At 38.9% G+C, this 25824-nt stretch overlaps 1 long non-coding RNA gene across 1 annotated transcript in view; it reads left to right on the top strand.

The window, feature by feature from the left end:
* LOC131273438 (uncharacterized) overlaps positions 1-24985 on the top strand; it is an 84182-nt gene extending 59197 nt beyond the window's left edge. The window contains exons 4-5 of the long non-coding RNA XR_011645758.1: positions 16996-17172; positions 21435-24985. This is a non-coding gene — a long non-coding RNA (uncharacterized lncRNA). The remainder of the gene's footprint in view (positions 1-16995; positions 17173-21434) is intronic.
* Positions 24986-25824: the final 839 nt, after the last annotated feature.

Here is a 25824-nt window from a genome sequence, read left to right as displayed (position 1 = left end):
GATTATTTAGCTGGTTCTATGTATTTTAAACACTTTTCACTCATTGCCTTATTTAGTACCCGTAAGAAATCCAGCGAGAGAGGAAACTGAGGTACAGAGACGTTGGGTGACTTGCCCGGGCACTGGCGTGAGGATCTTAACCCAGAAATTCTGGATCCTGATATCTGGCACTTAATCACTGTAGAAGCTGCCTCTCTGTTAATGAAAAAAAGAGAAAAACACTGAAAAATCCGAGTATTGTGAATATGATTACTAAATTACTTTTGTGCCACCGGCACTGAGAATAACTTCCCACATGGGTGGATTCAAAAAAGAACAGCGAATGAATAGGTAAATTTTATATAGGCCAGGGCTCCACTTGCTGGGAACATAGGAGATGTGGTTTCTGTTTAGCTTGGCTCTGTTGAGAGGTTCTTTCACCTCCTGCTACTGATGAAGCTCCTCTACCTGTGGTATTGTTTGAGGGTTTTGTTTAGGCCAAATTCTTAGTGATATTGTCTGGTGCTGGAATGGTAATTCCTGTGGGGAATGGCATAGTCATTATGAGGGGGTTTCGTGTTAGTCTCCATGAAAGTGGGCACTGGAGTGAACTTGCTGTCAAAGTTGAGTCTTAACAGTATGTCCTCACTGAGTCAAAGACCTTTTCACCATAATAGCTATTTTTATTCAGTCGATGTTCAGTTCTTTCAACATTAAAAAAAGTTGGCTTCCAGAAACATCCACATCTCCAGTTTGTTGATTTCTTTCCTACAATGAGGCACTTAGTGTTGGACACAGTCCTATGGAACCAGCCTCTCTCCTGAGCTCCAAATTTATGTATCCAGCTGCCTACTCCACATCTCCATTCGGATGTCTAGTGGGCATGCTGCGTGTTCAAGGTGAATGCTTGATTTCGATTCTGCAAACCTGTTCTCCCTCTAGTGTTCCTAACTCAGAAAATGACACCTTCATTCACTTAGTTACTTGCTCTGGCCAAAATCTTGATGTCACTTTTTGATTTGCCTCATCACACACAACTTCCAACTTATCTGCAAATCCTGTTGAATTTACTTTGAAAATAGGTTCTCCATCAATTCAATTCTTACCCCCTTCATTCCTGTTATCCTGCCTCAGGCATTATCATCTCTCACTTGGACAACAGCAGTGACCTCAAAACTGGCCCCCGCTCTTCTTTTGCAATCTCTTCTCCACACAGGAATTGGAGTGATCCTTTTACCTCATAAATAAGATCATATTAGTCATCTCTCCAAAGCTTCCCACATAGAATGAAATCCAAAAACCTTAACATGGTGTACCGGTTACTATTGCTGCGTAACAAACTACTCCTAGGTCAGCTGAACAGGGATTCTATGGGTCAATTCGAGCAAAGTGTCTGGACTTCTGTAGGGAAGAGCATTTAGGGCTGCCGACTGAGTGGCAGCGGGGCTTCATGTGCCCTTTTCATGTAGGTTGACTTCCTCAAAAAATGACAATCTCAGAAATGTCAGATTTCTTGCATGGTGGCTCAGGGCTCCAAATGTGAATGTAACATCCTCTTTTATGACCAAGCCTCAGAAATAACACTGCCATTTTTCCATCATATTCTACTAATCCAAGCAGTTTCAGGCCCACCCAAGTTCAAGGGATGAGGACAAAGATCCTACCTCTATTCTGGAAAATTATTTAAAAATTTAGGGACCATGGCCCATAAAGTCCTACATGATCTGGCTGCTGGCTGCTTCTGGTTCATTTCTTACTGGTCCAGTCATATTGGCTTACTTGTTTTTTTTGAATACACCAGAAATATTTCCTCTTGGGCTTCAGAGCCTTTGCACTTGCTGTTTGCTCTGACATTTAAGCTCTTTCTCTAGATATCCACATTGCTTGCTTCCTGCCTTCATTTTGGCTTTTGCTCAAATGCCTATCCTCTCAAAGAGGTCTTCCATAGCTCAAGTTGCTCCTCTCCCCTGTCATGCTCTAACCCCTTTGCCCTACTTTCTTTTTCTTCATAGCATTTATTATTGTTTGACATTATTTTCTATATTTATTTAATCTTTATTTCCTATTCCATGTTGAATTTCCAGCAACAATTATATCGTAGATATTGACTGAATAGATGAATGAAAAATGTGGTCTAACCAACGCATATGTAACAACTGTATAAATATTTCATGTGATAATATTGGATTTTAGCATAGGGTAAAATTGTGTTGATTTCTTTTTCTTTTGAAGTTCTACTATACTGTATTACTTTCTGGAAAATTTTATTACTATCTTAAAACTTGAAGATTTTACAGTTAATTTATCTTTCTGGATCATTTAATGTTAAATTTGCCTTTTTGAAAAATGAAATTACTGGAACTCTTAGTGTTTATTGTTTATTTAGGGAATTACCTGCTTATTTTTTCCTTAACTCAGTTTCTTCTTCATAGCAATAGACGGGCCCATTGAGTCCAGGGTAGCTCAAAAGTGCTGCAATGGCATACAGTAATGTGATCAAGGCCATGTATTCAACCTGGGAGGATATAGTTTCCTTTTTACATATATATATATTTTTACTAGAGAAGTTGTAGGTTTATAGAAAAGTCATACAGAAAATACAGTTTCCATATTACCTGTCCCTATTATTAATACTTGTATTACTGTGGTACATTTGTCACAATTGATGAAAGAATATTATAATTACACTATTAACTATAGTCCATGGTTTACCCCAGGGTCCCTTGTTTCTTTTGTATAGTCCTATGGTTTTTAAAATATTTTTATTTTGGTAACATATACAAACTAAAATTTCCCCTTTTAATCACATTCCAATATATAATTCAGTGCTGCTGGTTACGCTCACAATGTTGTGCTGCCTTCTCCATCATCCATTATCAAAATGTTACTGTCACTCCAAAGAGAAATTCTGTACTAACTGAGCATTAACTCCCCATTTCCTAGCCCTACCCCAGCCCCTGGTAATCTGTTTTCTAGTTACTCATTCTATAAATTTGCTTATTCTAATTAGTTCATATCTTTGCAATCATGCAATATTTGTCCTTTAGTGTCTGTCTTATTTCAGGCAACGTGATGTCTTCAGGGTATCCATGTTGTCACCTGTATCAGAACTTCATTCCTTTTTAATGCTGAGTACTATTCCAATATATGTATATACCACATTTTGTTCACCATTCTTCAATTGATGAACACTTGGGTTGCTTCCATCTTTTGGCAATTGTGAGTAATTTTAGTGGGCAAATACCTGTTTGTGTCCCTGCTTTCCATTCTTCTGGGTATATACCTAGAAGTGGGATTGCCAGGTTATATGGTAATTCTATACTTAACTTTCTGTGGAAGGTCAAACTGTTTTCCAGGTGGCTTCACTATTTTACCTTCTACCAACAATGGATTAGTGTTTGTCTTTCTCCATATCCTCTCCAACACTTGCCATTTTCCTTTTTTTTTTTTTAACAGAGCCATTCTATTGGGCATGAAATGATATCTCATTTTGGTTTTTTTTTTTTTAAATATTTATTTTTATTTATTTAATTCCCCTCCCCTCCCCCGGTTGTCTGTTCTCTGTGTCTTTTTGCTGTCTTGTTTCTTTGTCCGTTTCTGTTGCCGTCAGCGGCACGGGAAGTGTGGGCGGCGCCATTCCTGGGCAGGCTGCACTTTCTTTCGCCCTGGGCGGCTCTCCTTACGGGGCGCACTCCTTGCGCGTGGGCTCCCCTACGCGGGGGACACCCCTGCGTGGCAGGGCACTCCTTGCGCACATCAGCACTGCGCATGGGCCAGCTCCATAGGGGTCAAGGAGGTCCGGGGTTTGAACTGTGGACCTCCCATGTGGTAGACGGACGCCCTAACCACTGGGCCAAAGTCCGTTTTCCTCATTTTGGTTTTGATTTGCATTTCCCTAATGGTTTATGGTATTGAGTATCTTTTCATAGGCTTTTTAGTCATTTTTATGTCTTGTTTTCAAATCTTTTGCCCATCTTTTAGTTGGGTTGTATGACTTTTTGTTGCATTCCAGGAATTCTTTATATATTCTGGATATTAAACTCTTATCAGATATGTAGTTTCCAAACATATTCTCCAATTTTATGTTTTTTTTGCTTTCATGATAAAGTCCTTCGATGCACAAAAGTTTTTAATTTTGATGAAGTCTCATTCATCTGTTTTTTTCTTTTGTTGCTTGTGCTTTTGGTGTAAAGTCTGAGAAAACATTGCCCAATACAAGGTTCTGAAGATGCTTTTCTGTGTTTTCTTCTAGGAGTTTCATAGTTTTGGTTCTTATACTCAGGTCTGATCTATTTTAAGTTGATTTTTGTATATGGTGTGAGGTAGGGTTCTATATTAGTCAGCCAAAGGGGTGCTGATGCAGACTACCAGAACTCTGTTGGCTTTTATAAAGGGTGTTGATACAGGGTAGAAGCTTATAGTCACAAGGCCCTAAAGAGCCCAACTCAAGGTACCATAAGAAGTACTTTTCCACCCAAAGTCATTAGCCATGCATTGGAGCAAGATGGTAGGCAGTGTCTGTAAGAGTGCAGCCTTCCCTCTTCCTCTTAAGGCTCCATGGTCCCAGCTTCTTCCAATCTGAGCTGTAAGGCTCACCTCTCTCCCCAGGGCTCATTTCTCTCCAGGCTCAGGTGCAGATGCAGGCTGTTAGGATCAGTTCTCTTCCTGGAGCCTCTGCTGTATCTATGGAGCAGTCTCTATTCCTCTGGGTTCTTCTGTGTATTTACTTCCTGCAGTTCCAGCATCAAAACTGAAACTCTCTCCTCTTCCTTGTTGTTTTCTCTGTGAGTCCCTACCCACCAAGGAGCAGAGACTCAACATCCTACTGACATGGCTGAATCAAAACCCTAATCATAATTTAGTCAAGTAAAAGTGAAACCTCTGAATTTAATATACTCTAATACACCCAGAGGAACAGACCAGATTACAAACACAATACATTATCTATTTTTGGAATTCATAAACAATACCAAATTGCCACAGGTTCCAACTTCATTCTTTTGCAAATGGATTGCCAGTTTTCCTACACCATATGTAAAGCACCATTTCCCAGCATCATTCTTTCCTAATTAAATAGACTTGGCACCCTGATAAAAATCATTCGGCCATAGATGTAAGGTTTATTTCTGAATTCTCAATTCAGTTCCATTGGTGTGTGTCTGTTCTTGTGCAAGTACCATGTTCTTTTGGTTACTGTAGTTTTGTAATAAGTTCTAACATTGAGAAGCATGATTTCTCCAACTTTGTTCTTATCTTTCAAGAAGGCTTTGGCTATTCGGGGCCCCTTTACCATTCAGTATAATTTTGATGATTGACTTTTCCTTTTCTGCAAAGAACACTGTTGGAATTTTAATTAGGATACATTGAATCTCTAAATCACTCTGGATAAGTCGACATCTTAATAATATTTAGTCTTTCAGTCTGAGACATGGAATAGCTATTAAGCTATTAGGTCTTATTTGATTTCTTCCAGCAATGTTTTGTAGTTTTCTGTATAGAAATAGAGTATAGCTTCTTGGCAATAAAAAAAAAAAAAATCACAATATTTCCTCTTACTTGTATCAACAGTAATTTTAATTTATATAATAAAGATTTATACAGCACTTCTTATGTTCCAGGATTTGTTCTAGGTGCTTTGTGAATATGAACTCATTTAATCCTCATAACAATGGTATTAGGTAATGTAGCAGTTTGATATTATTGATGAATTCCAAAAAGAAATATTGGATTATGTTTGTAAACTGGTCTTTTCCTTTGAGTATATTAGAGTGTATTGGATTCAGAGGTTTTACATTTACTTGATTAAATAATGATTAAGGTTTTGGTTGGGATATGTCAGTAGGACATTGCATCCTTGCCCCCTTGGTGGGTGGGGACTCACAGAGAAACTGCACTGCAGAGAAGGAACTTGGAGTCTTGAACTGGAGCCCCAGGAAGAAACACACAGAGGCGCTTGGTTGTGAGGAGAGAAGCAAGCCCCAGGAAGAGAGGAACCCAGGAAGCCTGAACCCTGGCAGACGTTGGCAGCCATCTTGCTCCAACATGTGGCAAAACAGTTTGATGAGGGAAGTAACTTATGCTTTATGTCCTGGTAAATGTAAGCATCTACTCCAAATAAAAACCCTTTATAAAAACCAACCAATTTCTGGTATTTTGCATCAGCACTCCTTTGGCTGACTAATAATCATTTAACCCATTTTGCATGTGTGGAAACCGAGGCACAAAGTTAGAGTAATTTGGTCAAGGCTGCCCGGCTGTAAGGGACAGAACAGAATTTCTAATCCAGAAATTCTGGCCTTGGAGTCCATACTAATAATGCTGTACTGTAGGATATTTTTAGTATGGTTTTAAGTACTTATTTTCAGGGCCTTCTAAGATTTAGGACTGATTAAATTTTCTGAGATGTTCCTATCTTTGGCTTTCAATGAGATGTTCTGATTTATGGATTGATTTATACTCCAGCCCTCTGAGTGCTACATTTTCTTGTAAAACTTTTAGTGAGATTATTGAAAGGATGACACATGGGTGATGGCAAGAGAATTGAATTAGACATTGATGACTAGGAGATAAGAAGTTTAGTGAAGATATTTTACTCTTTTTTTGCATCTAACCCTTATCAGGTGACACAGAGAATGAATAGATTATAAACACACTACTAATATTTTTTTAACAAACCGGCATCAAAAATTCCAGGAAATAATTCAGTTATCTTGCTTGAATTATGTTTCCATTTCATTTCCTCAGTGCACCAGCAGGTGGAGGTGTGAATTCACTGGCAGAAAATTCAGTGGAAGGAAAAAGAAACAATTAGAAAACCAGTCCCTGAACAACTGAATATTGTTTGCATTTTAAAATATATTGTTATGTAGCATTTAAAAATTTTTTTTAACTCTTCCATTTTATTTCCAAGTTGTTTCAGATTATTCAGAAAGAAAAGCATTTGCAGTTCCTGAAAGATCAATCCAGGAATCCCAAACTGGCAAGAATCTTTCGATGCACCATGAAAATAGTCACTGGGTTGCACTTTTTCCAAGTACCCTTTACCCTTGTATTTCCCAACTGAGAGTTATGAATTTTCAGCCAGAACACTCAAAGCCCAGTGGATATTATTTTCAAGTCTGTGCCTCCTAAAGAGAAGGGCTGCCTGGTGGATATGACAGAGTTTAAAACTGCAGACTAGCCATGCCACCTCCCCCCTTCTAGGACAGAAGGATGAATTAAATCACTCTTCAGTGGATGGATTGCCTTCACATACCTCTGAAATAGCCACTTCATTCCAAAATGCTCCAAGCTGTGTAGGCAGTTATGTTGTGGGAATATATACACATTTATGTTTCTGTTAAGTATTTATAAGCCAGGTTGCATGCATGAAACTCCTAGTTTTGATGTACTTTTCCTTAAATTATGTCAACAATCAATGTCAGAGCAGGTGACGATTTTTTATAACCCAGTATTTTACCAAGGAGTCTTGGAAGTAGCCTTTATTGCCACAAACATCATAAATGAACATGTATTTATAATTCTAAAACTATTTATGAATGTAAAGAAAATATTGAGCAAAACTTCATTTGCATTTGAATGTATATGCAATTCTATGGAGAATGTAATTCAACTTCAGAGTAACTTGAGGCTTGATGAAGCCCCTGACCCCAGTTTTCCCCAGGAGGCCCAGTGAGGAGGAAGAGGAAGCTGTGGCCAGGCAGCCCTGGGATATGGGGGTACCCAAATCACCCCTCGAGCCTGGCCTCTGAGAGAAAATCAAATCTAGGTGCATGGGGCTTTTGTGCTTATGAGCAACCAGTTATCTGTAGCAGCTATTCAGTCCAGCCAGGGCTACGGGGAGCCAGGGAAGATCTTACGGCCCTAGCCATTGGGATTAGAGCCCCTAGAAGAGCTACGCTCCTACCTGTGAACAGAGCACCAGCAAAAGCAAGAGTGACTTGAAGGCCTCGTCTATTGCTGCTCAGAATCAGGAGCAGAAAGACTGGGTGAGGGGATGGAGGTGTCTGGTTTGTGCCATGTTTTCTTCGAGTGCCATGTTTCTTGGGCCGGTGCTTCCCAAGATGGGCTTCGAGATTGGGGAAGAATTACATGTGCATGTGGAAGATATTGGTGACACCAGCTGGAAGAGTCTGGAGCTGTCACAGCCTGACAGGGAAGAACTGTGTTGCCCAATACAATAGCCACTAGCCACATACCTCTGCTTAAATTTAAATGAATTGAAATTCTATGCATTGGAAAATTCAGTTCCTTGACCACACTGGCTATATTTCAATTGCTTGATGGCCACACATGGCTCGTGGCTACAGTAGCAGACAGAACAGATATAAAATATTTCCGTCCTCCCAGGACATTCTAGTGAGAGCGCTGCTCTAGCAGGCGGGGCAGGTCTGAGGACCACCTCTGGGGCACAGGGCGCTGAGGGCAGCTGGGAACCCACCAGCCTTGCTCAGGCTGCACACGGGGACCACGGAGTCTTAGCTTCCCTGGTTCACGACAGCTAGCTGTTTATTGGTATGTGTGGGTATTTCAAATAGGATTAACACGTCATAAAATCTTCCTTGGGACACGTGTAACACCCAAAATATTTGAAATAGCTGTATCCTTACTATAAGGTTTTCTGTAGACCTGGAGAATTTGCTCTTTTGGCCATCATCTTAATTTTATGGTCCTCAAATTTGGTCTTATAACCTTAGAGGTTTTGTAGTAATTGTCATATAAAACCTATCTCCTCTTACTCCTAAACTTTCCCAAGAAAGAAAATCAGCAGTTTTCAAGACCAGTATTTCATTGTTTCGCCAGGCTCAGGCAAGAAGTTGGTAAAAACCTTTAGCTTCTTTGGCCACTAGCCTCCCTCAGAAAACTGCTGCTGTAGAAATAGTTTTCCTGGTCCCATGGTGTCTTCAGGGCCATTGTAGTATCCCAAGTGTCAGCTTTCTAGAGCAGGTGGTCTGGGCCCCAGAAAGACAACTGCGGTAAATGTGAATGCTCCTTGCTTTACAGAAGACACACCTTAAAAGTAACATGAACATCTATTTTTTTAGGGTCATGTATAATATTTGAACTTCATTAATTGGTTATGTAAGTGGATTCTGTGGGGAACTTTTTTAAAAAGAAGCTAAGGATCTAAACTTGTTCTCAAATGTATACATGCAGAATTAGATGTATTTGTTTTTTAAAAACCAGTTTCACATGTGATATTAGCTTTTACTTTAATTGGGAATCTCGAGTCAATGTATGTTTATAATTCCTGAATCCTGCCTCTTTATGATTGCATTCTCAGTGAGAAATAATAATAGGTAACATTTATCAAGTACACAGTGTACACGTGGCTCTGTGCTAACTGCTTTATAGGAATTATTGTATTTATACCTCATAACCATCCTAGGAGGTAGTTATATTATTATCCCCATTTTATAGAAGAGGGTTTAGAGATGGTAATTTTCCTGAGGTCACATAGTAAATGAGAGAACTTAGAATTAAAAAAATCGTGGTGTAATTTACATTACAGTAAAAAGCATGAACCTTAGGTATACCGCCAGATGAAATTATATATATATATATAAACGCACACACCCCCATGTAAATAACACCTGGATCAAGGTATAGAAGATTGTCAGCTCCCCAGAAGGATGGTGAACCTTCCCAGGCAATATCTTCCCAAAGTAATCACTACTCAAGCCTCTTTCACCAGCTGTTACTTTTGTCTGCTCTTGAACTTCACATGAATAGTATCATACAGCATTTATTCTTCAGTGCCTGGCTCAACGTTATTCATCAGCTTCATCTGAGCAGGTGCCTGGACCACTGGTTTGCTCGTTCTCACTGCTGAGTAGCATTGCATTGCATGAATATTCCACATTTTGTTCTTTTATCCATGCTACAGTTGATGGGCATTTGGGATGATTTCCAGTTTGGAGCTTTTATGAATAATGAAATATTTTACACATACTTTGGTTGGCACAGACTCTCATTTCTGTTGGCCATATACCCAGGAAGGAAAGTGTTGGGTGAAAGAGTGACGGATCTAGGATTTGAGTTTTGAATTTTCTGACTTTATTGTACAACACCCACTGTATCAAAAACAGCAAACATTGAAAACTTGCTAAGTGTTAGAAGGTCTACTAAACTCTATTTTTGATATAATGGAGAACTTTCTGTAAGCTTAGCTAATAACAGTGGGGGACATTTTATATTTTTGTTCAACCAATAGAGAGGCATTTAAACTAAGTATGCGATGTATTACAATGTATGGGGAGCATTTAGGGGCTTCTCTTTGAACAGACCATAATAACTCCCATCTTTGACAGACTTGTTTTGCTCATTGAAATGTATACAATAAGAGTAGAGTTAGCAATTGATTATTCATTTACTTGTACACTGTAATTAGCTAAGGAAGAAACAAATCCATTTAAAGCCAATTTCCATAGTCTGCACATGCATAGGAATTGATTGCAGAGTTGAATTTGCTGAATGAAAAGTGAAGCTAGCTAATCTCAATTTGTATTTCATCGAGTAAATGTCAGCTCTGGATTTCTGTGGCTTGCTACTCGCTGTCATTCTTTCTAGGTAGCACAGCACAATCACTGTATGGTTTAATTAGGTGTGGGTTATTCATTTCACTTGCTTGAGGAAAATGAAATATTTAGCTCTAGTGGAAGGAAAAACCTCAGCCGGCTTCCCTTTCTATCACCCGCTTTGAGACGCTTGCTCATCTTAATTTAATGTCCATTGATTCTAATTGTTGGATGTTGGACAGAGGAGCCGTTTCGTGATGTGGTACTGAATGATTGGGCTAAAACAGGCTTCACAGACTAACTGAATTCTCTCAAGCTGTTTTGAACTTCTGACAATGCTGCATTACAATTTAGGGGAATGACTTGAAATGTGTGCTAGAAAATGGTTTTCCACAGTGTGCCTGGTCTTAATGGAGAACCCATGTCACCATTGTCACTTAGGATTTGTACCGTTTGACAAGTCGTGATGCCTCGTACTCTGGAAGGATACAGAGCCTGCTGACTTTCACTGTCTCGGATGCTACAATGCATGTAAAAAGTGGCCTAAAGGAACAGTGAAAATGTTGTTTTCCTCAAGAGAAATACTACATTGTCTTTGTTTCCAATTTCCTCATCTGTAAAATGGGAATAACAGTACTGACTTCATCGGGTTTTTGTGCTGCTTAAATGAGATAGCACCCATGGAATCCTCCAGCAATGCTCTGCATGTAGTAACCACTAAATATATAAGAGCTATCGCCATCATCAGATAACATTTTTCATCCTCCCCTTCCCTTGTTTATTGCTGTAGTTTTGTATTTCAAATAATCGTAAATCTTGTGCAAATAGTATTCCTCCCCCCATCTCTTTTGGTTGGCTACTATTATTCTTTTTTAAAGTAACTTTTCCAATAGGTGAGCAATAATGATTGAAGTCTCCTTGGGAGGAAAATATTTTAGACAGTGTTATGAGTCCCTGGCTATCTTTTTAAAAAAGATCTTTGTCTTAGTTTGCCAGGGCTACTGTGACAAAGTACCACAGTGGGCTTAAGCAGTCGAAATTTATTACCTCACTATTTTGGAGGCCAGAAGTCCAAAAACAAGGTGTCAGCAGGATGATGCTTCCTCTGAAGGCTGTATATGCCAGCAATCTAGAACTCAAGTGCCCATCTCTCTTCCTGTATGTGTCTTCCTAACTGGGTTCAGATTTCCTCTAATTCTAAGGTCTCTGGTCATAATGGATTAAGGCCCATCCTGTTTCAGTATGGCCTCTTCTTAACTAAGAACATCCTCAAAGATCCTATTTACAAATGGGCTCACATCCACAAGAATGGGACTTAGAACTTGAACATGTCTTCATGGGGGACATGATTCCATCCATAACAATCTTTAGATAGAAACATTTTTACAATAGTTCTTCTAAAGTTAGATCTGTTTTGTCATTTTATCTTGTGGTTGTAGTTCAAGTCTGTGGTGAGCTCGTTGGACATATGAAGATATTTAAATGGAAAGGTCAGAGTCCAGTAAGAATAAACACACTGATTCTTTAGTTCAAGAAACCTTTAAAAAACGTACAAAAACTTGGTATTCTGCCTTTCCCTGGTAGGGCAAATGTTAAGCTGCCATTTAGTTGAGCCTGGAGACAACCTGCTCTGCATCTCATAGACGCCCGTTAGCCTGTGGTGTTACTGCAGCACCTGCAAGGGGCAGGGTGAAACGAAAGGGCGAGTGTCAGGCTGCCAGCTCAGGACACTGCAGCTGGGGAGATGATGGGTAGAGAGGCATTTCTCCATGCCGAGAGTGAGTCTTCCAGAAAAGACTCAACCTGAGAGGTACTTTTCTTCTTGCCTGGAGCCAGGAAATCCCATAGAACTCCTCCCACTGTAGGCCCAGAAGGCATCCACAGACTTTCATGGACATTTTCATGGAGATTGTTATAAAACGCTTACGTTCTGGCCCCTGCTCATTTTTCAGCTCTATCTCCTGCCATGCTTCCTGCCCTGGTCATAGTGATCCTCCTTCTCTGAGATGGAGATGAGGCAGCCAAAAGACAATAAGCCCAAGCCCTGACCTCAGAACTAGGTGTACCTCCCAGATAACCTTGATCCCGGAACCAGGCCCACCTCCCAGATATCCCTGAGACCAGACTACACCAGAGGGTCTGTACCGAGATGGATACCGAGGTGTGCCAATTGCTTCATCACATGAGTCCATGCTCCCCAACAATCACCCTCCTTCCTATGATTTGGTTTTCCATATAGATCTGTCTTCGTAGAAAGAATGGGCTGGACACATTGAAGTTTCTATACTGTTTCTATGAAAATTAGAATTTTCATTGTAAATGAATGAAATGGTGACTTCAGTTTTGTGCATCACTACCCTGAGGTTGATTGATGTGATTCTGCTATTCAGAGATGGATCTGCCCTCAGAGTGCTGAAAAATCAGGATTCTGAGTCTGCATGCCAAAGGTTTGGACTTGTATTACGGTAAATTGACAGAGTAAATAAGTACAAGCTTCTGAGGCTTCCCGAGGAATGGCTTGCGAGTCTTTGTCCAAGCTATATACCCCCTTAACCCCTGCTTTGGGCCAGCTGGAGCACAGAGCATTCTTTCTTAAATGATTGCCTATATGAGGCGTGAAGGTGTAGTAATAGGTATTGTCAGCATAGCTTGTCATGTATACAGTGATCCTTGTAAAAACCCTGGGCAGCAGATAGAGCTAATACCTTCCTTTTCCATAAGAAGTTTGAGGTCACATTACTCATCCAAGTCAGAGCTAGGACATGTTGGAGCTTCAAGGCCAGGCCAGGCTTTGGGTTCCAAGGCCCACTTTGCCTTACTGCTTTTCCTTTAGTTCTTCCCTTCATTCGTTCTTCTCATGGTCTGGAGCTGTATGTATCCCAGAAAAATGTCATTAAACTTAATTCATTCCTGTGGGTGTGAAGTCACTGCAAGCAGGGACCTTTGGATGAGGTTACTTCAGTTAAGGTGTGGCCCAAGGGAATCGGGGTGGGCCTTACGCTATTACTGAAATACTTTAAAGGCAGGAAGAAATTCAGACAGAGAGAAAAAGTCACAGAGGGAGCAGCCAGGGGCCCAAATACAATCGAACCTGGAAGACAAGGAAGAGGACAGGAGAGGCCGCCATGTGCATTGCTGTGTGACAAAGAAGCCAAGAACCAAGGATCACCAGCAGCCAGCCCCAGAGCTCCAGTGTTTGGGAAGAAAACATCACCTTGATGACAACTTGATTGGACTTCTCCTCATTTCAAAACCAAGAGCTAACAAATTCTCATTGTTTAAGCTACCCCACTGCATGGTATTTGCTTGAGCATCCAAGGAAACTAAAACATGTCTGTTGGTCTAGAAATCAAAATACTTAAAAACTGATTTTGGTAGTTTCTTTACTGAAATCACCAGGAGCATATGAATGATCTAAGAGGCATGTTCTATCACTCAGATCCATTGTCTATTCCCTGGGGGCCTGTCCCTTATCAATCATGCGTACTCCCAATAGACATGACAGGTCTTGCACAAAGGGGAATTTTTTCCTCTCTCTCGATGGCGCTTCCTCGGAGGCATGCTACTCTTCAGGGCCCTGTTGAGATTTTGATTAAAAAAGACAGATATCGTGCAACTTCCATTAATGTTCTATTTTTCCGGTAGCAAAATGTAGGCTCTTGCAACTTTCTCAAGGGAATTGAATTTTCCATGTCTTTTGGCAAATTTGCTTTTGAATTTTACATGAAACACTAGCAAACGGTTAGTGGCCTGGTCAAAGGCTATGCCTGTAATTCAATGATTCTTTGACTTTAAAACTTTTGAAACCTTTATTTCTCTGCTATAATCCACAAATCACTAACTACCTAAAGTAAAAGAAAACTACTCTTTAGGTGTTTTAATAAAGTATTAGAAACTGTTCTTTGCTTTCTTTCTCTGGTTATGGTAATGTCATCTGATTTATTTTTATAATACTCCCTAAAGATAAAACAAACTTTCTAAAAGCTGAGAAACTATGAAAATCTATTTTGAAAATGCTCAGTGCACAATAACTAGTGCTAGGACAGCATATTATATTCCTGAAAGGCTCTATTTAAATCTCCAATGATACTCTGCCCTTGTTTATATATATTTCAGTGCCTCAGTCTTTACTTAGAGCAATGTATATATAATTTACCTTCATTAATTCTGGAATTCATGTCAGCTTTGTAGATTGCCTGAACTTTTTCCTTCTGTTCTTTTTCTTCACATGAATATTGTTCATTTTTCCACTCACTAGCACATTCTTAGTGTTGGGACTAGGAAATGGGAAATATATATACACATTTTCTTCATTTGTGATTTGATCAAGTGTATTAGAAAAGTAGTCAGACGGCTCAAGCAGCCCATACAAAGTCTGGAACTGCAGTTTCTATTAATATTTTTCTAGACACCTGGAAAAAAATGGGGTTGGAATTAGATAAAAGTATGATCTTTCTGCCTCTCTTCTGAACATTCTTCTGTCAGGGTACTGTTTCTTTTTCTAGGGAGGTGGTAGCTTACACAGGTATACTTATAATATCAGGCAATCTATTGCACCTCAGAAAGACGTAAGAGAAAACTTGGGAAATAATTGAGCTAGATATCCCAGTTTGGGTTTTTAAAAATCATCAAGATTGTTGTCTATGAGAAACACATTTATAGCATTTATTTTACTATAAATTTACAGAAAACAGAATCCAGATTTATGCCATTAGATATATATTTTTAAACAGTTGCTTTTGCTGGAAACCACGATCTCTAAAAGTAAACCAAAGAAGAGATTTTTGAAAAAAGTTGTTTAATAGACTAGGGGTTTCTTTAATTTTACTTATTAAGATTGGTTTAAAAAGGTCCAAAATGCATGTTCTATCCCCCCTAAAATCTTGTCCACATCTGATTGGACTTGTGAACTCCCTTCATGGTATTTCCCTTCTTGCTAAGTGTCTACTCTGCCCTGGGGGGAAGGGGACAGCAGCTATTCATCCCCGTGCAGACCTGGTTCTGAAGGCCTGTGGAGTTTGTATTAGGAATTGGCTAGTTGTGCTTGAACTTGGATGAGATGAACTTGGCTTGGGTGCCTTGAGCTCTTCCACACAGAGAAGTGATTTTGGGCTGTGAATGTCGCTATGTGTGCCAGGCACAGAACCTTTTGCTCTATGCCCCTTATATCTAATTCTTGCAGGAATCTGAAGGGTAGTTATCATTATCCCGTTTTAAGATGAGGAAACTGATTAAGAGAAGTTGAGTGATTTACCTAAGAATACAGCCATCAACTTGTTAAACTGTGATTTTAATCCACATATGTCTGACTTGAAAGTGCAAATGTTTTTCATCACACCTTGCTGTCTTTTTGATAAGGACAACAGTCACACCCTTTTGGATCTGGTAGCTTTTCACACATATATCAATAAACACAGTAGCAAATACACCATGCACCATTAAACAAAGTGTTCACACATATATCACTAAGCACAGTGACACCCAGACTGTGAACTACTAAACACAGTATTTCACACGTATATCATTAAACACATTATGCCCTGGTGACTGAAGTTCTCCTCTTGGATCACGGCCAATTGTGTTTCTAATGGTTAACTATCAAGAAAAAAATTTATACATCAGTAGTTTCCCTGGCAAGTTGGATGTGATTCATTTTAACATTTCTTTTCTCAGGGCGTTTTCTGATGGATTTGCAGGCTGTGCATTCTTCTAGATACCCTAGAAGGTATCTGTAGATTAAGCCATGCCCTTATTGATCTGTGTACCTGGAATTAATTACCATGTCCTCACAAGAAATTGCTTTTACTAAACGAGGCTTTGTAAATATGTATGCCAAAGGTCCACATGGGAGGAAAATTGTAAGAAACCAAGTTAAGAAACATTTTAATTCTAAGGATGTTCTTGTCTATTTCTTCATTCTTTCATATTTTGCTTTATGTATTTTGAGGCTAGGCTATGTAAATGCAAATTTATGATTGTTTTACTCTTCTGATGGATTGACCTTTTGTCAATATAATCCCTATTTATCTCTAGTAATGCTTCTTTCCTTAAAATCTATTTCACCAGATATAATTATATCATATTTGTTTTCTTTGGTTTGGTTTTGCATGGCATATCTTTTTTCACTTTTTTAATATTTTATGTCTATATATTGGAAGAATGTCTCTAGCAGCAAAATTTTTTCCCCTTAAATCTAGTCAGACAATGTTTGTCTTTTAATTAGAATGTTAGCTCATTTATATTTATATAATTAGTATTCCATGCACTTAAATCTATTACCTTTTTTTTCGGGGGGGGTACTGGAGGTTGGGGATTGAACCTGGGACCTTGTAAGTAGGAAGCTGGCACTTAACTACTGAGCTACATCAGCTTCCCTGAGTTGGTCCCCCCCCCCAAATGATTTATTTATTTATTTATTTATTCCCCCTCCCCCTTCCTCCTCCTACCCTGCTGCTTTTCCTGTCTGTGTTGTCTTCTCTTCTCATTTTCTCTCCTCTAGGATTCCCCGGGATTCAATCCTGGAGACCCCTGATGTGGAGACAGGTTCCCTGACAATTGTGCCACCTCAGTTCCTGGTTTCTGCTGCACTTCACCTTGACTCTCGCCTTGTCTCTCTTCTGATGCATCATCATCTTGCCATGTGACTCACTCACATGGGCACTGGCTTGCCACGTGGGTATGCTTTTTCTTCTTCTTTTTCACCAGGAGGCCCCAGGGAATGAACCCAGGTCCTCCCATATGGTAGGTGGAAGCTCTATCACTTGAGCCACATCTGCTTCCCCCTGAGTTGGTTTTTTCGTTTGCTTTTGCTTGTTGTGTGTGTTTTTCTTTAGGAGGCACTGGGAACTAAACCTGGGACCTCCCATATGGGGGGTGGGTACTCAATTGCTTGAGCCACCTCTGCTCTCCATGACTAATTTTGAACTTCATAACACAATTTTTATTCATTATTATTACATTTTCCTCTTTCACTTAAACTATTTTTGGTTAAAGTTTAATACACATGCAGAAATGTGACCACAAAATTAGCATCTAGCTCAATGAATTTTCACAAATCAAGTGTACACCCATGTAATCAAACACCCAACTCGAGAAACAGAACTTTACCAGCTCCCTAGGAGCCCCTCTTCTTCCCTTCCTGCCACTATTCCCAACAAAAGGTGTTCAATTTCTTAACTCCTAACATCATAGATTACATTGACCTTTTGTGTGTGTTTTTTTAATATAGGAAGCATACATTATATGCATTTGCATGACTGACTTTTACTAAGTTATGTTTGTGAGATTCACTGATGTTGCACACAGTCATAGATTGTTGATATTAATTTTTTTATAGTATTCTGTCATATGGAATACTAATATTTATTTAATTGTTTTACTATTGATAGGCCATTTGGGTGTTGTCAAATTTGTTTGACTACATATAGTGCTGCTATGACTATTCTGGCACATATCTTTGGTGATTATATGTACACATTTCTTTTGGGTCTACACCTGGGGTAGAATTTCTGCATGGTGTATGCATGTGTTCCACTGTGGATGATATTGCCAAACAGTTTTTGCAGTAGGTTTGTTAATTTATGCTGTCACCAACAGAGTGTGTGTGTTCTGGTTGCTCCAAATCCTAATACTTATTTTACTTATTCTTGTCAAGGTGTAGTGATAGCTTATTGCGATTTTAATTTACCTATTAATGACAAATGATGTTGAACATTTTTTGATGACAAATGATGTTGAACATTTTTTTCATATGCTTCTTGGCCATCTGGATATCCTCTTCTAAAAAGTAGCTTTTTAAGTCTTTTGCCTATTTTTCTATTGAGCTGTTTGGGCTTTCCTTATTGATTTGCAGTTCTTTCTAAATTCTGGGTACAAATAGTTGTAGGATATATGTATTTTTGCTATCTTATCCCACGCTGTGATTTGCACTTTTATTCTCCCAGTAGAGTCATTTGAAAGACAAGCTTTTAATTTTAATATAGTTCAATTTACCAAATTTTTTAATTTTTTGCCTAGTACTTTTTGTTTCCTGTTTAAGAAATCTTTGCCTAATCCAAGACTACAAAGGTGTTTACCCTTATTTTTCTCTTAAGTCTTTATTATTTGATCATTCTCATTTATGTCTGTACTTAATCCATAATTGATTTTGTGTATTGTGTGAGATAGGGCTTAAGCTACATTTTTATTCTATATGGGTATCCAAATGACCCAGCACCATTTGTTGCAAAGACAAACCTTTTGCCACTGAATTGCAGTTTTTGCTGTTGTTATTAATCAGGTGACCATGTGCATTTGCATCTGTTTCTGACGTCTCTATTCTGTTCCATATGTCAGTTTGTTTCTCCTTACATCACCACACTGACTTTATAATAGGTGTAAGATATGCGGTAGAGTGAGTTCCCCAGCCTTGTTCTTCTTCTGTTTATTCTTAATTCCTTTTTGGTTTCCATAAGAAGAATCAGTCAATTTTGTAATAATATGAGCTTGGACTTTTATTTTGATTGCATTGAATCTCTAGATCTTTTAAAATGTGTCTCATGCAGTGTAGAGGTGTTACACGTATATTCTTAGATTCATCTCTAGGAATTTGATGTTCTTTGATTTTATTGTAAAATAAATCTTTTAAATTTTTTCATTTTTGTTATATATTTTTGTTAGGTAGAATTATAGGTTGGCAGCTATTTTCTTTCTTTAAAAATGGTATTCCACCCTCTTCTGGGTTCCATCATTTTATTTTTGAAAAGTCTGTTGTCAGTCTTATTGTTGCTCCTTTGAAGGTAATGTGTCACATTTTCTTTGGCTGCTTTTAAGATTTTCCCTTGCTTTGCTTTTCAACGATTTCACTATGCTGTGCTTTTGTGTTTGCAGGTCCATAAAAATGGCCCTTGAATGAACTGTGTTCCTAGTATTTATGTTCTTATATTGTTCTCCCCCTTTATTCTGGGATAGCCCTGTGGCTCATTTTTTGACCAATATAATACATTAGCTTCGACACTGCATGACTTCTGAGGCTAGGTCGTAAAAAGTCTTGCAGTTGGCCTGGCCTTTTGGAATACTCACTTCCTTTGGGAAGCTAACTATTATTAAGGAGTGCCATTACACTGAAACCACTATGCCATGAGAAACTCAAGTCACATGGAGATACTCTGGAAGATAAGTTTCCATGTGGGAGAGAGAGAAGGAGAGGGGAGAGAAGGACAGTGGGGGGAGTGAAAAAAAAGATAGAGCAAGAAAATTTGAGATGCCAGATTTCAAAGTGATTAAGTCATTCTGTAAACCCAGTGCAGTCAAACTTTCAGATGGCTATTGACTTAAGGTCTTAAATGCTTGCATGAGAGTCCTAAGCAAGAAATTTCTTGTTGAAGTTGGTCAAGGCACAGGACTATAAAAGCTAATAATAAATTGTTTCGAGACACTAAGTTATGGGATGCCTAGTTACACAGTAATATATAAAGAGAACAGAAAACAATGCCTATAAGTAGAGTGTGGTTGTAACAAAAACTTGAACAATGTAGCATCTGCTTTGGGACCAGGTGGCAAGCAAAGGCAGGAAGATCCTCAGGGAATTTTTGATGGTGACCGGAAGGACAGTGAAGAGGCTACTAATAGAGCCTGGAGGAAAGGCAACCCATAAAATGTAGTGTCAGAGAATTTCAGATAACTGACACCTCCTGGTCACTTGAGGTAAGATGAATAACAGGAAAATGTACCTAATGAAATAGTTAATCTGTGTAAAGAGAATTCCATAAAAAAATGCCAGAAGTGCTAATGGGTTATTTTTAGCCAAGTGTGATATATGAAAGGGAGGAGGGAAGGAGGGAGGAAGGAACTCAGAAGGAACTTTTCCAGTTTCAAGTAGAATATAGAAAAAATATAAAGGATCCAGGGTTTACTAAGCTTAGAAATAAAACTGTATCTTATTCCCAGACTGTCCATATACTAAGACCCTCAATATAAGATATGATCTGAGGATGAAGCCCATCACAATGGTACAGCTGTAAGACAGGTGAAGATTTCAGAAAGATTTAAGGATGTGCCTTCCAGAGCCTTAAAGTAGACAAAAAGTTTTGTAATAATCTTAAATACGTTGTCCCTCAACACCCTGATGAGCAGCACAGGGCAGACTGAAGCCTCTCTGAAAGAGATTCCCGAGGTAGTTTAGTCTAATGGCATGGGCCCCAATATGATTCATAGGAAATCCATAAATCCATAATCCATAAAACCCTTAAGAAAGAAGCATCATGAACTTGGACTCAAAGGGACAATGGCAGTTCGAAATGTAAAGAAACCTCTGAGTCCACCGGGTCTCAGCCTGTTTCCCACCCAATCTTATATGGGCAGGAAGCAGGCTGAGATTGATACTTAGCTACACACATCGACCATTTCTTGAGGGAAAGGAAGTTTAGAGTCAATAACCAAAAGGGAGGAGTCAAAATTCCAGGGAGCGGAGCTAAGAGTCATGGAAAACAACTTCCGGAATCGGGCCCTAATCAAGTAAATGGCAACATATATGCCCAAGTGAGTTTCAGAATTTTTTTGGACCAGTGACTACTATGCTACTCCTACCTCCCCCAGCGCACCCCCCAACACTTTTGAATGGTAGTATCCATTGCAGTTGTATCTTGTAGTGCCATTGCATGTAGAGTGTGTGTGTGTAGGGTGGGTGGCAGAAAATTTGTGTTATTTACACTTGGACCTGATTTTAATAATGAGAACCTGGATTTCAACCTAAGCATGATGTCACATTGAGATGTCTCGGTAGGAAAGTGAGCATAGTTTGCATTTGGGAGCCACATGAATCATTGGGTCGAGGATGCACTCTGATAGATAATGTGCAAGGATGCTCTTCCCACAATAAATGTGCCTTTCAGTATTCATGCCAGTATGTAGTCCTTTCCCCCTTGAATCCTGATTGCCCCTGTGGTTTGTTTCTGACAGATACAGTGCAGTGGAAGCGGCACTTCCTGGCTTCTAAGGCTTGGTCATAAGCAGCCCTGCGACTTCTGCATGGGATTCTTGGTTCCTGGCTTTCCTCATGGAAGCTGTCTCTCACATAAGAAGGGCATTAACTCTGATATCACCAGGCTGTGAGGAACCCAGGCCATGTCAAGAGGCCATGCGATAGACACAAACACACACGCACCCCAGGAAACACGGAGGAACCAGACATGGGAGTGAAGAAACTGTCTTGGGTGTTCAGCGCAATTAAGCCTTGAGATTCCTACAGACCCAGCCACCATATAACTGCAATATATGAAACACCCTAAATGAAAACCACTCATCTGAGCCCACTCAGCCCACAGAAGCAAGGGTGATAATAAAGCATTTTTTTTTGAGCCACTAAATTTTGGTGTTTTTCTTAAGGTAACAACAGATAATTGGAATGTGCCTATATGTGATTCCCTTTCAAATTATCCCTCTTGGTGTTCTTAAAGATTCTTGAATCTGTTTGATGTCTTTCATCAGTTTTGAAAAGTTCTTGACCAATAGCTCATTAGATATTGCTTTTGCACCACTTTCTTTAATCTTGCTTTCTTTTATCTCCAATTATACATGTATAAACCATTTTCACTGTATCTCACTTTCTTTGGGTCACCATTTTCTGTGGATTTTTAATACTTCTTTCTCCTTTGTGCTATAGGCAGGAAGTTTTCTACAGATCTATTTCCCATAATCTCTTCTTTTGCTGTGACTAATCTATTAACAGATCCATCTATTGAGCTTTTAATTCCAAACATTGAAATGCCTTTGATTAATTTTCATAGATTGATGTTTTCTAGTGAAATTCTTCACATTTTAATTTATGTTTCTAAATGTGTTTATCACAGCCATTTTGAAGTTCATACTGTACAACTCCAAAATCTGAATTACTATGGGCCTGTTTCTATTGTATGTTTCATTTCTCTGTCTCTTTCTCTCTCGCTCTTAGATTGAATGTCAGATATTGCTTATGAAAAATTACAAGGCTCTGGGATGGTATTATTTTTCTCCAGAGAAGATTTATTTTTAAGCAGGAAACTAGAGTAGGGGCAGCTGACCTCTATCCAATCAGAGAGTGAGATGTTTGGATGCTAGATTTTAGTCTTTTTCAGGAAGGGATGAATTATTTCTGAATTGCCCTTAATCCTAGGGTATAGTCTTTCTATATTCTCAGGTTAAAGCCTGGGTTGTTTAAGAAGGTCTGTCCACCGTGGTAAGCTCTAAACTTCAATTTTTGTCTCCTTTATGAGAGGAAGCTGCTGAAAACTATGTTTAGCTTGTTAGCTTCTTGGTTCCTGCATCGCTGGCTTCTTATCATAGGAAGTTTAGAAGTCAGCACAGATTTTAGGGAGAACATGGTGCAAAATGTTGGCTTACTTCTTTGCAGTTCTCTTTTGTCCAGGATCTTGCTCTGGGTGCCCGGATTGCATTTGATGCCTGCAAACAGGGGTTTTGCATTTTATCCAGTTTTCTACTTCTTCTTGACAGGAAGATCTGCCTGATGCAAGCTTCTCCATCATAGTCCCAGAAGAAGTTTTCCATAAGGATATTTTTGAGAACATTGCTCACTTATACAGTACTATTTTTTGGGGGGATCCAAAGACTAATTTCTTTCTAGCCTCAGTACCAGTATCAGCCAATGCGTTTTTACCAATTAGGCAAAATGAACTATATAATTAATTGTGTTCTTCTCTTTGCATTTCTGCTTTTATTTCTAACAAATATATTGGATATTATTATATACATTTGGGGGGCGGGTCCTTAATCTCACTTATGGCTTGTCTCATTTATTCACTTGCTATACTGCCTATTTCTGTAATCTTTAAAAAAATCTATTTTTGAATAAATTGAAAAATGGTGATACATTTTCAGACTTTGAAGTTGAGAAAGTAAGCTGAATCTTAACAATTACAGAGGACTCTTTCTCACAGGTTAACCAATGTGTCAGAGTCAATGTTTAAATAATCATGAGAAATTCTTAAAAAAAAACGAGAGTAACATTGGTCAGAGCTTCTGATTAACAGCCTATTCTACTCCCTATATACAGATTGGTCATCCATGGGTGGTGAATAAACCGGGGTTTTCATGTAATAAATTGCTTCTTCCATGACACTAAAGAGTTCACTGATGTTCTGGGAAATGTTTTTTAAATATCAGGACAAATTAATTCCCTAACAGAAGGGTGGTTTATGCTTTTCCCTATTTAAGTTTTCTGATAATTAGGCTGTGCTAGTTCAAATACAATAATCTGCAATGTAAACAGAATGAAAACAAGGTATCATTTAATTCAGCTTATTTGTCTAAGGAATAGAGTCATATGGAAAGTAGCTTACAAAGTATGTTAATTTCAAAATCTACTGCATGTCATCTGTATGCGGTAAGTGTAAAGCAGCTACATGTGCTAGAAGCAATTGCCCTGTTCCTTCCTTTTTCTTCCTTTCTTCTGTCATTTTCTTTACTCATTATTCTGGTACTTACCCTGAGCAAACAAGTCTACAACCACAGTCTTCCTGTGGTTGAGTTATAGTCAGGGATAATACTTAAAGTATTTAACAGCCACATGACATGGGTACCGGTGTCAATCAGAAAGACTGTTCCATCCGTCAGGAAAGATGCCAACCACAAACGGCAGGTAGGAGCAGACCTGCCCATAGCAACTGAATGCCAGCTCTGCTTATGGCCATCTTTTATTTTATTTTTTTAACAGAGAAAATGAAAGAAAGTCAGAAGCTAAAACCCAGTTCTCCTACTCTTAGTCTGTTTAAGACTAGAGCATATTATCATTGAATAGACTACTTTCTTCTTTGCCTTGAGAGTTTGTTTTTTTTCCTATGAGAGATGTTTAAAGCAGAAGCTGCCATAAGAGAAAGGCTTTCTCAAAGCAATTTATTTCCTTTCAAGTTAAAAATGACTTTAGAAAGAAAACATTTTATCTTATCGCACTCCTCGTTTTTTTTCCTGAAGGAAGTTTCCAGGATAATGCAACAATTGGTGACTTTTGAGGAAGAGGAATGGGAGCAAGCAGATAATTTTGTTTTTCCTTTATAGTTTAAATGGGAATGAAGTGTGGGGTTGTGTTAATGAAGAGAAAGTGTCCTAGGCAAAGACAAACAAAACCTCATAATGTAGAAAAATGTTTTTCATTTTAATGAGATGAATTGCTGGAGAAAAATTTTAAATATTGAAAAGAAGAAAGATAGGTCAAATTATACTGTGGGCATATTTAATATATTTAAAATAGTTTTCTTTTAGAGCGTTAATACTTCCTTTACTGATTCATACTAATATATGTATTAAATATACTGACTCTTGACAAACATCTTGCAACTACTTTTATCTTGTTTTTCGTATAGTTTTACTCTTACATTCTTATGTACAATTTATTTTAAAGTCTATAGTTGAGTTTTATCAATCATCTCACTTACATTTTCTACAATTCGTATGTTGGAATGAATATCCTCACCATGAAAATGACTCAATAAATTTCTATTGAATACCTACAAAAAAAATTATACTGTGGCTCGGAGGCTGGTTAGGTGGTGGGAGGGGAGTGGAGTCGGTTATTTGACGGTTGAAAAGGAAGTTAGACATCATCATATCCTGCCCCTCGTATTTACATGAAAAAAACGGAAATTAGAGAGGTTGGGGTCACACGTGTAGCTGCTCCTGAGAAAAATAGAAAAGTGGAAAGAAAGCCCAGTTGCCCAACCAATCAATTTTTTTTAGATCGCACTACATGATATGAAACAAAAACAACAACAAAGCAACAACATGTGCACATAGGGTTGAATCGTGTCTTGCTCCCCGAGGCCTCCCTGCCTCTCCTCGGCTGGCGCAGCCTCTGTTCTGTGCTGGATGGTCCTGGTGCCCGGATCTGTAGAGACCCTCTCCCCCTCCCCCAAGCCCACCTCCCCTTCGCAAGTCCCTTCGCAGCTCCAGCCAGCAATAGCTAAGCTTGCTGAGACAAGCTGACGGTGATTTGAATTTCGGAGGTGGCTCTTCATTCCCTTTCCAATTAGCCATTTGGGGTATGCATGGGTACTTCCAAATAAAAGATGGAGCTAGACATGTTAGAAATATAACTTTAGTGTTACAAAGGAGTAAAATATGCTATTTCACCAAAAAAGGCAGTATGACACACTTTCTCCTCAAACTTAGACAGCTGTGGAGTGAGAAAAGGCACATGCAGCTGTTCTGATTCGTGATGTTCAAGGTCATGGGTATTTTCTAACATGATAGAATTTATGGATATTGGAAAGGGAAAGCAGCTCAATGGAAAGGGGTTAGAAGCTGAGCATTTGGGCTTTGGCATCAGACACACCTAGACCCAGGCCTGCAGAACTTTATT

The sequence above is a fragment of the Dasypus novemcinctus genome, chromosome 15, assembly GCF_030445035.2.
Source record: "Dasypus novemcinctus isolate mDasNov1 chromosome 15, mDasNov1.1.hap2, whole genome shotgun sequence".
NCBI lineage: Eukaryota > Metazoa > Chordata > Mammalia > Cingulata > Dasypodidae > Dasypus > Dasypus novemcinctus.
Note: the sequence above shows the minus strand (reverse complement) of the source record. Positions and strands in the feature narration are given on the sequence as shown.